We start from the raw sequence: 13,679 nt of genomic DNA on the forward strand, positions 1-13,679 counted from the left end.
GCCGCGCCTGCGCAGTGTGCGCCCGCCGCACCGCCCCTTCCCGTTCCTTTTCCGTGAGGCCGGGCCCGTCGCCCAACCCGCCGGGAGCGGGGCCCTGCGCCGGCTGGCTGCGCTGCGGAGGGCCCGGGCCGGGCTGCCTTCACGTGCCGCCCTCAGCTGCGTGAAAAACGGGGCCTCTCTTAGTGCGAGTGAGGGCGTGCTCATACGCAGCGCTCAGCGCTCCCGGGGAAAGGCGCCTGTGGGAGAACCCCGCTTTTCCACGGGTGTTTAAGTGACTGCCCTGCCGTGAGGGGACAGGTGCTTCGAGTAAGGGTGTTAACATGGCTGCTTTCACAGAACCGTTAGATCACTGAGGTTGGAAAAGACCTTGAGATTTATCTACTTTGTCTGCTCGACTGGTTTTCGTTTTGCTGGCTCTTGGTCCATTCAAGTCCATTTTTTAAATGTAACTCGGGCAGCATCTCTTAAGAATATTGCTTTAAACTGTGTAAGGTCTGCTCTCAGAGCATGCGAGGCAGTATGCTGTACTATTGCACTGAATTTGTTTTAGAAGACTTAAGTGGCTTGTTCATTTTCCGTCGGTTTGGGCTGCTAATTGGAAAATACAGTGGGTATTTTTTTCCTTTTAGGCTTGTGGGAGACCAATGCCCCTAAGCCTGGAATAACCAGGAAGTTGCTTTATCATTGTGGGAATCTCTCTAACCACTATGGGCTGTGCTACAAGGCTTGTGGGAAAGTAATTTAATTTTTGTGTGTATTTGTCAGCAGGGAGATTAGTCACAGATTCTTTAACTCACATAAATTCTTCAGGCAATTGGTGCTCTATTTTTATCTTGATTTAATGTTGCTCTCTGTTCTGAGAATCTGAAGAAGTTCTGTTAAGGACCACTAATAAGGCTGGTTTTTATCTGTAATGAAGATGGTTTATAATTGTAGTCTAGAGAACAAAGATCCTTGATAGTGATGTGGGGAAAAAATCAACAAAGGAGCTGATTCTTTGGCCGGTTTGTTCTTTGGATGTTCACATAGGGCTTCAGAAACAAGCTTACTGATTTGGTTTTCTGTCCATAGTATAGGTGGCTTATGGAAAACTTCTATTTTGGTGGTAATTTTTAGTTCACAGAACTGCAGTGTTCTCAGTGGTTGTATCAGCTTTGAGCTTCTACTTGATTTCAGTCATCTGCATGTTCTCATTAGCTAGAGCTCATTTCTGTGCAAGTTCTTAAGTTTTGTAAATGCATAGGAAGGAAGGTGATGGGAGGTATTGTGGCAATTAGTCCTTATCAGGTAATTATTTCCACCTTATTCTGTAGGTTGGAATATCATTGTAGGAACACAGAGGTTAAATGGAGAATGTGATTAGCCGGTTTGCTCAAGCATGTAGAAGTAGATGTTAAGGTTAATATGCTTAGCTCCTGTCCTGCTTTCAGCTGTGTTCTCTCTGCTTCACTCAACTATCAGCTGCTTGCAGTACCAGCCTGTTTGCAGCACACCTTTGTGGATGCATTTGAGGCTGAGCACGGGACATGACGATGTGGGAGCCACGTGGATCTCTCCAGAGGCTCAGTCACACAGCTGTAGTTGAAGCAATGCCTGTACCATACCTACCCTCCTTTCTAAACAAGACTGGAACTCAGCAAAATATTTAACAAGCTGTGTGTTGGATGCTGAGAATAACTAAATCAGCATGTTCAATTTCTTCGTCTTTAAACATTGTAAGAGATAAGATAACTGGGGAGTTTTATTTGGCACATTTTTTTTAACTGAAGTAATGTGTGCAGTTTACAGGCAGTTTACCAAACTCAGCAGGTCTATACCAAATTTCTGTTTGATTCAAGTCCATTCTGGAGGCAGGAGCTAGAACACTGTCTGTGTCCCCCATTCCAGAATTCTTGTGTGCGAGGCACTGAGCGGTTGAATCAAATCAATTTGCCAGAGGAAATGAAAAATGGCACACTTCAGAATGAGTTCTAGCAGGCAGGAAAGTGGTAATTGCAATAACAAAAGAGGAACTGTGTCTTCTGTACTCTTATATACCATGTGGAGTGCCATCAGAAGATTCACATTTGAGTAGCCTCAGTAAAAACAAAATCGCTGGGGTGGACTTGAAAAGATAAAGAGTAAAAGATTTTTGTCCTCACAATCAGGAGTTTTCTCTAACTTCATTAATTTCATATGAAGTTTTGGTCTTAGGACTACATCTGAAGAGAGAGAGAAAGTAGAGAAAACTCAATACCTGTGTGTTAGGAACTGTCTGTATTATTTATGGACTTTGCAGCAAGGTCATTTTCAACTGTGTGTACATGACAGGTATCAGTTTCTATTTAAAATCTGTGAAGTATAGCTCAGGGAGACAAACAACTTGATTATATTTCTTATAAGCTGTTTTTAAAATATCTTATATATAATTTTAACAGATTATTTTCATTATAGATAAGAACAATACTGAACACTGTGTTGTGGCTTCCTAAAGCAATCTACTGTTTTAAGGCGTGTATTAGCAATTTCATAGCAGGTGGAGTAATTTTCTGTGTCAGATTTTAAAATTTTATTGAGAAAAGGGATCTAAGACAAGAATCAAATACTTCCTGCTTTAATGAATTTATTTTTTGAAGTACTATTTAGCTATTTGGGCTAAAACATTGCCAGGGTGTACTGGTGTTGAATTCCCTCAGAAACTGGAATAGCTATTCCCAGCTGACATCCCAGTCTTCTTGCCAGCTGAGCAGAGCAGATGAGAAGGAGCGGAGAAACTGCAAATCAGGGATCCTCCCAGGGCTCTGGATAACTCTGCCCTTGTCTGCCTGAGCCCTTCACATCCAGGGTAACCCAGGAGTTGCCTCCAGTGCAGAGTTTGAGCCTCTGTTAGCCAGCACACTCAGGAGGAGAGTTGATCTGTACAGAGGACCGATTCCTTTCTGAGGTAAACTGTCTTCTGGGAAGACAAATTGCTTTTGAAATAAACTGCAGATGGAATTACAGTTGTTTCAGAAAATTTCATTTTAAGTTGTGAGCCATACCACATTATTGCACTTGACAGTGTAAGCAAAGTCCCTTTGCTTAAATAATTGATTGAGATAAATTCCAAGTAAAAATTGAAGCAAGTTGCTTGTCTTTGAATTGCCTATATGAGCATTTATGTTTCCCTTCCTCATTGCACCAGAAACTGCAAAAATAAAAGCCCATTTTTCTTTTTTTTCTTGGGCTTATATGTTATGCTGTGCTGCTTTATGTAGACCTTGGTAGTGTAAATAAATAGGTGAGAGCTGGGGTTATTTTCTTACCCCAGACTGCTGCAGAAACTGTTCAGCCTCTGCAGAGTCAACAGGTCTCTGGACGGTTGCATAATAGTTGCTGGGTGAATGGGAGGATATGAATCTGACAGGAATGGTACGTGTGGTACTGTTCACACACCTCTTGGCTAAAATCCTGTGTGTTTGTGTTAAATGGAGACAATGAAGATGAACAGCAAATGTGTAGGACTTCACAGAAATCTTTCTGCATGGGACCTGCCTGCATATTGTGGGAAAATGTACTAAAATAGTACCAAATAGAAATCAAATTATTTTCCAGATCTTTAACTTGAGATGTTCTCAAGTTCATGGGTTTTATTTTCCACCTTCACGATGCTTTAAAGTAAAAACTTCATGTCTAACTGGTTTTGGCATAGGCTGTGAAAATAGAGATGGCAATTTCTTTATCTGCAGGAGAATGTACCAGCATTCAGTCTTCAGAGTAATGGGAGGTAATGCTGGTACAGCATTTGTGCTTTCAAAGATGTATTTTTAAATGAAACAAATATACTACAGATTAAAGGGTCGAAGGAATAGTTAATGTAATCTGATCTTAATTTTAATTCCAAATTTGTGAATTAATTGTTGTACTCTAAGTGCCATATTTCTTGATTCTATTCTTCCCTTTTTATGCCTAGCCAGTGTGGGATGTGACAGGAATGAACTGAGATGTGTGGAGCAGTTTTCTGGCTTCACTGTTGCTGGAGGGCTGTCCCTGTAAGATGCTGCCACAGGCAGCACATGAATTAGGTGAATCCCAGAAGATTCCATTAATTTGGGACTGTCTATATGAGCACTTTTACCAAATGAACACTTGACTAGAAATCTTCATTTCAGTCATCTGTTTACAACCAATCAGAGCCCAAAGCTTATTAAAAGCCTTTTTACTGATAGCATAAGGTACCCGTCCTGAGATTTATTGGTTTAGAGCCTTTCCTCTATAAATAGCTTCAGCTGTGTTGAGCCATAGCAGATCTGGTGAGCAGACTTGTAGGTTTTCTTCATTTACTCCTTTTGCCTTGAGAAAAAAGAGCCTGAATTTGGTGGTTTTCCAGGCAGGATGCAGAAGTGAATTTGCACATGTTGCAAATTTGAAATGTGCTTTCTGCAATGTTGCAAAATTGGAAAGAGGTATTTAGATTATTTCCATTTGAGATAAGGGCTTTAAATCTTTCAATGCTTTGTCTTATTAATGAGATGCTTAGGTACTGTGGTCTGATTATTTAATAATTTTATGTATTACTTTGCATTCAGTTGAAGTTTTTCCTGACTGCTAAGTTAAAGTAATAAGCTGCTGTCATTTTCTTAACCTGTAAATAGTAATGTTTTTTGCATGTCTATAGCACTGTTAAAGTAGGCAGTGAAACTCAAAATTGTGCAAGTAAATTAGGAAGTTCTAGGTTTAGCCTAGTAGGGACTCGGCTAGACTAATTCTTGTTTTTTTACTTGAGGCATTGCTACAAAAACAATCTGTACCTGAGCAAAATAATATTTAAATTTATTATTTAACCAAACATAAGATTTTGTTTTTCTTTACATTTCCAGAAGTTCTGGTAATAGATCTATTAGCCCATTATTTAGGGTGTGAGTTTGACATGGTTTCCTAACTTGTAAGTAAAATGTACTTGGGAAAATCCTCAGTAAGTGGTACAGAGCAGTTTTCTGAGCTTCTAACTTCTTAATAATTCTGCTGCAGAAATCAAAATATTGAATAAATTATGATAAGTACTTCATGAGTAAATATTTTTAATTGCCACAAAAAGTGGTAGTGCTTATGTTTGTTAGCTTTAAAGGCTTTCTGTCTCCATCTGTTTATATAGTTGCTGTGCAGGATGACTGATGTTGCCAACTGGTTGCTTCAGCTCTGTGACTGGGCAGATATAAAAAGCTCTTCATGTATACAGGAGCTGATGTCCTCATCTCTTGGTTAGGCAGTCTGTAGATACAGAGAAATTGTCAGTGCCATGTTTTGGCACTGTTACTGTCAATATATTGATAATGAGTGTTGCCAGATAATTTAACTGATAAACATTAAATATGCTTTGTAGTGACTCTTATCCCTGTAACACCACTTCTTGTTTTCAGATGAGTAGGACAAAAAGTAACTCTCTCTGGAGGCAGCAGGTCTGACCCAAAGCTTGCTGAAGTCAGTAACAAATTAATCTGATTTCATTGACCTTCCCATCAACATGGACATTCATCATAGAGGCTTTTGTGGGTCAGTGTGAAGGCTTCTCCTTTCTTGATTCCTGTATCAGTGAGAATCTGTGTAAGCAGCTGGTTTGTGTCATTGTGGCATAATCTGTAGCTTTTGGTTGCTATTCCCTCATTTCTAGTTTAAAAGACAGAAGAGGGCATGGTAGAGTTAATATTTCTGCTGAAATATTTGTGATTCTCATCTCGCTGTTAAGTGTATTTGAAATTAGCTGATGAAAAAGCTAGTAATGGGAAAGCTGGTAGATATACAGGCATCAATCTTCCACAGATGCATTGTGAGCATGCCAGCTTTGTTCTCTTAAATAAGGTTAGGGGGAAAATAAAGTACTTTAGTCAGTTTATTTCCTGGAAATTGTGTTTTTTAGAAAATTCCTGTCTACTTCAGTTAACATAGCAAATATCAGTAGAAAGTGGTTTGCCAGGAGTGAAATAAGAATTGTTTGAAAGCAACATTTACAATTGAAATGGATCTTTTTTGCAACTCTCCGTGTCCTTGGCTGTCTGGCTGAAAATTATACCCAAAATCTTTCCAGCCTGGAATCAAAGCATCAGAGGCTGCAAACCAGTTTTTTCTTGGTTTAATACTCAATTGATAGTCAGAAGTTGTTGACATAAACGTAATGTGTATTGTTTAAATAACAAACATTAAAGCTCTTATGAACTAGAGAATGCTAGTCTCCTGTAGTGCTTTTGTTTGCAATTCTATTAGCAAAATCAGCTTTAGCCTCTTTGACTTTGGAAGAGTGGGTATGGAAATCAAGATTGTTAAAATATGTTTGAAGGCTTAAATCTTCTGTGAAATATGTTGGTGAGTGAAGCCAGATACAAAGCATTAAGAATTACCATTCAAGTTTGTTGGTATAATGGAAATTGGTGTTATCAGCAAACTCCAGGAGTACATTGGCTGGTATTGTTCAACACATCATGGATTTCTTGAGGGGAAAAAAATAGCTGGTTATGCTAGATGTAAAAGTGTACATGTGATAGCTTTTGCTCATCTTTCACAGACCTCAGGATTCTTCGTGGTGCCCACTGCATGTAGAGATCCAGCACAAAATCACTATTGGATAGCTCATCCCAGAGGAATTTCAGAATGAGAAGATAGGTCAGAAAAGGAAATATTTCTGTTTTAATTAAATTGTCCCTCCTTGAGCACACTTGAAAATTTTTGAAAACACTGTATGGAGTTTTTTGTGATTATTATTTATTGTCTAATCTTGTCAGTGTTGGCAAGATAATGTCTAACTTACCTGTTCTACTTCATCTCTTCTGGTTTTTTCCTTTGAAAGCCAGTAGGTTGAAATTAAGCTTATTTTGAAGTACTGGAAAGGAAGGGTCCCTGCATATCATTAGTAAGAGATTTTCTGGTTTCAGAAGGACTGCAATATTGTGGTCTTCTGACTAAATGAGTTAAAATCACCCTGGAAGTCATAAAAGCTTATCCTGGTTTCTTTTGTCTCATCAGTTTTCACGTAAGCCTGCTGTTTTTCTTTAGTGAAGGAACACTGAATGGCAATCTAAATAGCGTATGCTTTTAGATTGTTCAGCTATCATTAGAGGTCAGCTTTCTTGAACAGAGGGTGCTAAGATGTTCACCTCAGGTTTTAAGGCTGCATTATCATTGTGGCATTTACATCAATGTAACATTGGGCTGCCTAAGCAGAAATTGAGCTTCTTCCATATGTGACCAAAAACCTCAAAGTAATAGATGAGTAGTTGAAGGATGGAGTTAGAAGCCACTCTCCTTTACTGTTCTCTTCTCCCTAAATACTTTACCCCTCACCCACGCTGAACTCATGCTCGTAGTGCAAGTCCATTAATGTTACTCAGTTTTCGGTGCAATTTATTCTTATTTATTAGATGGCTAATTCAGTGAAGGTTATGTAAGTTTAAAAAGTTAATGGGCCTGTTAACTATAAGAAAAAAAAGTCTGTTATGTGGCAAAACACTCATCTTTTTTCTCCCAGAGTGAGTCCTAAAGTCACACTAGAATATAGAATATAGGGCACTGCCTCAGGACTTAAAGTAATTCTTAACATTTTGAAAGCTAAGGTGTGATTGTGTGGGTCAGTTCTGAACAATATAAGGTAAGAGAGAACTTCCTTCAAATAGTGTATGAGCTTAAGGAACTAAACAAAAAAATAGTTAGATGCCCTGTGTTTATCCTGACTTTGAATCATTTGATTATTTTGTGCCTGTAAACCAGCACCTGAGATCTCAAGTAAGGAATAAAAGCAGAGGAGGACAATAAATCTCATATTGCAGGAAGAGAAAATTGCAGATATAGAAATCATATAACCAGGGATGATGGCTTTTAAAGTCTCAAGAGGTAGGGTGAAAAACTGAGGTGAAAAGGGTACTTTTGTATCTTACCAAAAAGATGAAGGATTATGCACTGGGGAATGGCAATGCAATGTTTAAGGTATGAGTATGTAAGATTCACTCACTGAGTTCTACATGTGGTTCCATGTACTGTGCAAGCAAAAGTTACTAAAACCTTTCATTGCCTCAGTTCCCATTAAAAAAACCCAGATGATAATCTATTGCCATTGCCTTAAAAATATGGGGAGGACATATTAACCTTAAGTGTTGCTTGGAACTGAGCTGGTTGTACAAACTTGTAAGGTCCTCATATCTGAATTGCTATAGACCAGAAGTTAAGGAGTATGGGCAGAATGTGTTCTTAAGGAGAAACTCCTGGAATTTGCTTTTCTAATAAACTCATACAGTTTCTGTCCTATCAGACTTGATTTTCTTTGAGAAATATAGGAAAGTCTTTGATTATTTTCCAAAGTGATCAGTTAAAATACTTCTTGTCTTGAATATTTATCATTTTTAGAGCATATTCAATTTACTCGTTCCTAGGAACAGAAATAGTGAGGTCTGATGGAACTGCAGTTCATTAATTTTATGTTAAAGATGATGAAAAATAGAAATTATGTAAGCTTTTGCAGGTTCTGTTGAATGAAGAGAATCCAGAGAAATTAGTAATAGACGAATGAGCAGGAGTTCTGTTGGAATAACAAGTACTATCCATGGCTTCAACCATAAGCTACTTGAATAGGTCAATTTGGAGAAAAGGAATGGTTGTCAAATACATTATATTATGTTTTGCCAGCAGACAATATCAATTGTTTTCATACTGTATGCTTAATATGTCAGAAAAGAAGTCAGTCTTTCAGCAAATCTTCATCCAGCAAATTGCATGATGGCAGGTGAAGAGGAGGTGATATAATTTGACCTGTGGTTATATTTGCTTAGAAGAATTTCTGAAATGCTAAGTGAGGTGGAATTACTCAACAAGCAAAGAAGATAAATACTGGGATTGGTGTGAGTTCTTTGGGAATATGCCAGCATAGATATGATTGTGCTGTTTTTGCTGAGAATGTCAGATCAGCTTGTTTAAAGCAGTGTAGTTTCTTGAACTTAGACTTGTTTTTGTTTTCTGTTTTCCCACCCTAGATTGTAAAAGAGCATAAAATTGAGATAAGATGGAGGAAGGTGACTTTATTAGCTCTGTAACTGCATGGATTGCTAATTCTGAAGGACCTCTGGGGAATACAGACTTTGCAGTTGGCTGTCCCTGGCCTTCCTATGTCCAGTAGAGGAGCCCCAGGAGGCAGAGCTCTGATTTCTCAGGTGTGAGACTTTCATTCTTACAATAAGCTCAAACCCTTCATTGCATCAATGCTTGGAAAGCAGTACTAATCCCAAAGAGCAGTGCCAAGCTTTCTGCCAGTAGCTCTGCTCTTGACATCTAGTTCCTGAGCTGAGAAGTCATTACTTAATTTTTAAAATAATGGACTAGAACTACTCTTGAAGTATCATGAGTACTCTTATTAATGTGAAGTGTGGTGGCCAATTTCTGTCATGGAGCTGGAAAGCCAATGTAATGTGGAAAAGCCTAGATAACTTCTACATTGGAACAGCTTCAGTCCCTGCTAAAGTGTCTTTTGATTTATAGAAGATGAGCTATTGAGAATTTGAGAGAGTAAAGTTTGACCTATTAGGGTAAAGTTTCCCCACATCTTTCTAAAATACTGATGTTGGCTGCATGAGTGAAATTTTCATTCCTGAAAGGTGAATGTGAGTCAAGACTTTAAGGGGCTTTCATTTTTTCTATATTTAGAGTCTTAAGAAGCTGGGCTCTGTTTGGAGAGGAAAAGCTTTGCATGACACCACTGTTCTATCCAGCAGTACAATGTCAGTGGCTTTGCAATGCTAAGCAGTGGATAATGCTGCTGATGGACAGCTTCCTTCTCCATGTTTGCATGCTCCAAGGAAAGCTGAGATGCCCATTAAACAGTTTGTCACTTCAGAGCTGCCTGGAGAAGGGAACTGCACAGAATAGCTTCCAGGATCAGAACTTTATCCTTTAAACTTCCCTGGATAGAAAATGTGAGTGCTTGTTTTTTAAACACTGTGTTTCCCCAGTTAAAGGGATAAGCACAGGTAAAGGGACTTGAGAGCTGCTTCCCATTTGGGATTGGAATCTTTACTTCCTTCAGAGCTGGTAAAGTAAAACTTACTTGTTTGTCATACAGAGGAAGAAGTGACAAGTAACATCATAATGTATGAAGGAATTACAAACTACACACTATCATTGCACAGTTCTTAATTCTTATTATGTTACCTCTTCCCTCTTCTATATTTGCCTTTTTTAATGAGGAATGCAATTGAAGTGGACATTGTTTTGGATGTTTTTCTTTTCAGCTTCATCAAATCAAGTTGTTGCACTTGCCCATTTTGTGAAACCTTCCATCCATACCCATCACTTACTAATTTTTTTCTCACTGTGATCAGACTGTTTTGTGCATGGTTTTTCTGTTGGCAGCTGAAGTTCATAATATATTGTTTATACATTGTAATGTCATAAAGTTCCTGTTGAGAGAAGTATGTTAATATTTTGATTCTCACTTGTCTGAATACCTTGTATATACTGAATGAATGCTATCTTTATTTTTCAAAAGATGCCTTCAATTATTTTTTAATCTGGTTTCCATCATATAAACTAAATCTCCATTTGCTGCTTTTTAGATTTGTGCTGACAAATACGATGTCTTAGTGGTTTTGTTTTATGTCTTTTATTTTTCTCAAATTTTTCTTCTGCTCCAGTCTTTCATAATGGCTTGCATGAACTGTTACCATACCTCATTTAATGTTTTTTATAAGCACGTGGCTCCTAAACTGGCACTCATTTAGATGATATGTTAGTTTGACCTGAGAGATAGTTTTAGTATAAAATGTAATGTTAACATAGTTGTAGTTCTTGGAATGCAATGTCAGGTAATTCAGAGCATTAGCCAAGTTAGAACAAACTGTACTGCTTTCTGAATTCCTGTATCTCTGGTCTGTTGTAAAGATTACTAATCTCTAGAGAAAGATAATGGATCACATGTTTAGTGTAATAGCTTTTTGGGTTTTCTGCTTTAACTGCTAATTTTAAAGTCTTTTAAAGTAAGCTCACATAAACAGATTTTAATGTGAAATTTATTGGAAGGGAAACCAGTATGTATTTACTGATTTCCTGTCATATGCTCAATTCTACCAAAGCTGTTCATTTATATTCCGTGTGCTTCCTAACACAAGCAAGTTAAACCTGGAGTTACTCATATTATTAGCTGGATACAAAGAGTACTTTGATATGGAATCGATTTCAAATTCCTTGTGTTTCTTCACCTCTAATTTTCCTCTTTCATGTTTTTACAGAATGTACAATTCAGGTGCATGTGTGTGGCACTAAACCACCATGAGTCACACAGAGCAGTAGCTGTCTTTCTGTAGATGATGTCACTTGATATGGAGTAAGGGTGGGTTACTAAACATTCTTCAGAGCCACCTTAGTACCAAACTCATTTGTGTGTTGGGGCATTAAATAGAGCTCCTGTTAAAAAGATAGATTTCTAACATTGGCACTGTCGCTTCTGTTCTGTGTGAAAACTTCCTGCGAGTGTTTCACAAAAAATGTTTTGAAGACTATTTTGATTTTAGCTTTGTATAGCAGCTAACCTGGTTTTCTGGATAAAGAATATGCTAATATACTAGTAGCTAATGTTGGCCTTGTGTACATCGGTCCTATTGTTTCTATTCTAGTGAAAATCAAGTATAGAACTTGCAACACCTGGCAGACAGAAAAAGAATTGCATTTGCCAACAGGATTGCAGTTCCAATACAGAAGGTGTTAAACTATGAGGTGACCATTTCTTTATAATCTCTACTCTCTTTGCATTATATTGCAGAAAGAAGCAATTTATACTTTTGCTTCAGATTGGAGCAGCTTCTGCATGAAGACAAATTAATAAATAGATAAATCTCTTTAGTTTCCATCCTTAGCTCTTCATACTTCAGGAGCACAGCTATGTAGTACTGCAAGTAATAAAAACATTTATAAAAGTTACTGAATCAAAGGCAGCTGAGTGAAGGTACACAGCAATAGTAGCACAGTACAGATAATAATTGAAGTATTGCCTCAAACAATAACAGTGAAGAAAATTATGTGCTTTGACTGAGAGCAAAGGTACAAGAAGGTTTTTACCAGTGGTTACGCAGCTGTGCCCTGCTGCTACACACTGTAACTTGGAACGGTAGAGGGAGACCCAGGATGATCTGTTACATCATACCTCAAGTTTTTTGATTTTTCTTGAGGTGTTTTCAGACAACTGAATTACCATGGAAAAGGGTACAGGCCACATCAGTGTTTCTGGCATTTAATTAGTGCACTTCATTCACATTTTGTTGAATTGTGATGATTTCCTTTAAGTTTTTGGAGCACAGTAGGATAGAAATTGTGATCTACAATTTTTTGAAGTATAATCAAAAGTCAAATTACTTTTCATAAATAGTCAAAGCACATTGCTGTCCTAAAGTCTGAGAGAAAAGCTACCTCTTGAAATAAGGAAATTTGCATCTAAAAGGCACCTTTGGCTCAGTCAGCTATGTTGATAGTTACTCAGTGTCACCTGTTCCCTGTTAAAGCTTAACCAGTTTGCTAAACTAACATCCATCTAAACCATTGAAATGTAAAGGCTTATATATTAAAAAGCTAATGCTAATTTTCTTTATCATATCTTCATTTTTTTCCTAAATAAATGCCAGAAGACTTGAAAACTTTGTTTATGTTTCCAGATGATTCACTGTAGTTCTCACTCACTTGAAATAATATGAATTTTTTGTCTTGTTTTCCTGCAGTGCCCTAGTAAATTAAAAACTTTACACTTACTGGAATAGCCATGAAAGTGTGTTTGACTTTCATGCAGTTCTGCAAAGAAGTTGGTAGGTGTGTTCCTTCTGTGGCCACAACAAAGAGCAAGTGTGGGCAGTGAACCATCAGTGATCTTTGTAATGCTCTTCACCAGTGTACAGAGACAGTTTGGCCCAAGTCTGAAGGTTATGTTTCCTTAAGGGAGCTTTATCTCTTAAAAAATCTTAAACCTCTTGACTTATAGATAGAAGATCAAATCCTTTTTACTTACAGCTGAAGTGTGTTCTTGGGGTGTGTGCAAAAGGCAAATATTAACATAATCTTTTGCCTTTACAAGAACTGAAATTCTAGATTTGGATATAAAAGTCATTGCTGTTATGCTACCATGTAGTTAACATCTCTCAAGAGTTTTGTTTAAATTACAATGCTCACATCAAAAACATGCATTTGACCTTTTCTGTTGAGACACTGGATCTGTAGAAATGTGTAAAGCCAGCTTTCATCTTCCTGAGATATGGAAGTAATGAGGAGATCAGCTGTTGATTGGACTGGATTGCCAGCTCCTTTGAACCTCACAGAATTACACTAATGATGCCACATAGAGGATGTAGCTGCACACTAGAGGCACAGATAGAATATGCACAGTGTGGCTTGGCATGGGGAGGGAATTGGATAGCTCTGGTGCCATAGGTTCAGTCCTGACAAAAAGTACTTGCTGCCATTTATGTTTGCAGTAAGGTTAAATGTTTGCTCTTCTGGAGGGATCCTCTCTAGACGGTGATGAATAAATGAAGTCATGATTGAGCTGTTGGTGTAAGGGTGTCTTCTGGGCTCGTGTGGCACCTGTAGTTTTGAACAGCCCTGGAAAATGACTTCATGTAGTGATGTCTTGTGTGCTCTGATGTGACTTCTTGGAGTGAGTGATTTTTTCAGTTGACAGACAGTGAACTTGAATTGTTTTGTGATGC

General features: G+C 38.0%; 1 protein-coding gene across 7 annotated transcripts in view; it reads left to right on the forward strand.

Annotated features, from left to right (window-relative positions):
• The first annotated feature begins 48 nt into the window (after window positions 1-48).
• SHLD2 (shieldin complex subunit 2) overlaps window positions 49-13,679 on the forward strand; it is a 29,169-nt gene continuing 15,538 nt past the window's right edge. For 6 of the 7 annotated variants that reach the window (XR_004060838.1, XM_030951111.1, XM_030951108.1 and 3 more), the window contains exon 1: window positions 49-306. The gene's annotated coding sequence lies outside the window, so the exon portion shown is untranslated. Of the gene's footprint in view, window positions 355-13,679 lie in introns of all 7 variants that reach the window. The other variant, XM_030951109.1, reaches the window with a different exon arrangement.

The sequence above is a fragment of the Camarhynchus parvulus genome, chromosome 6 (genome assembly GCF_901933205.1).
Source record: "Camarhynchus parvulus chromosome 6, STF_HiC, whole genome shotgun sequence".
Classification (NCBI taxonomy): domain Eukaryota; kingdom Metazoa; phylum Chordata; class Aves; order Passeriformes; family Thraupidae; genus Camarhynchus; species Camarhynchus parvulus.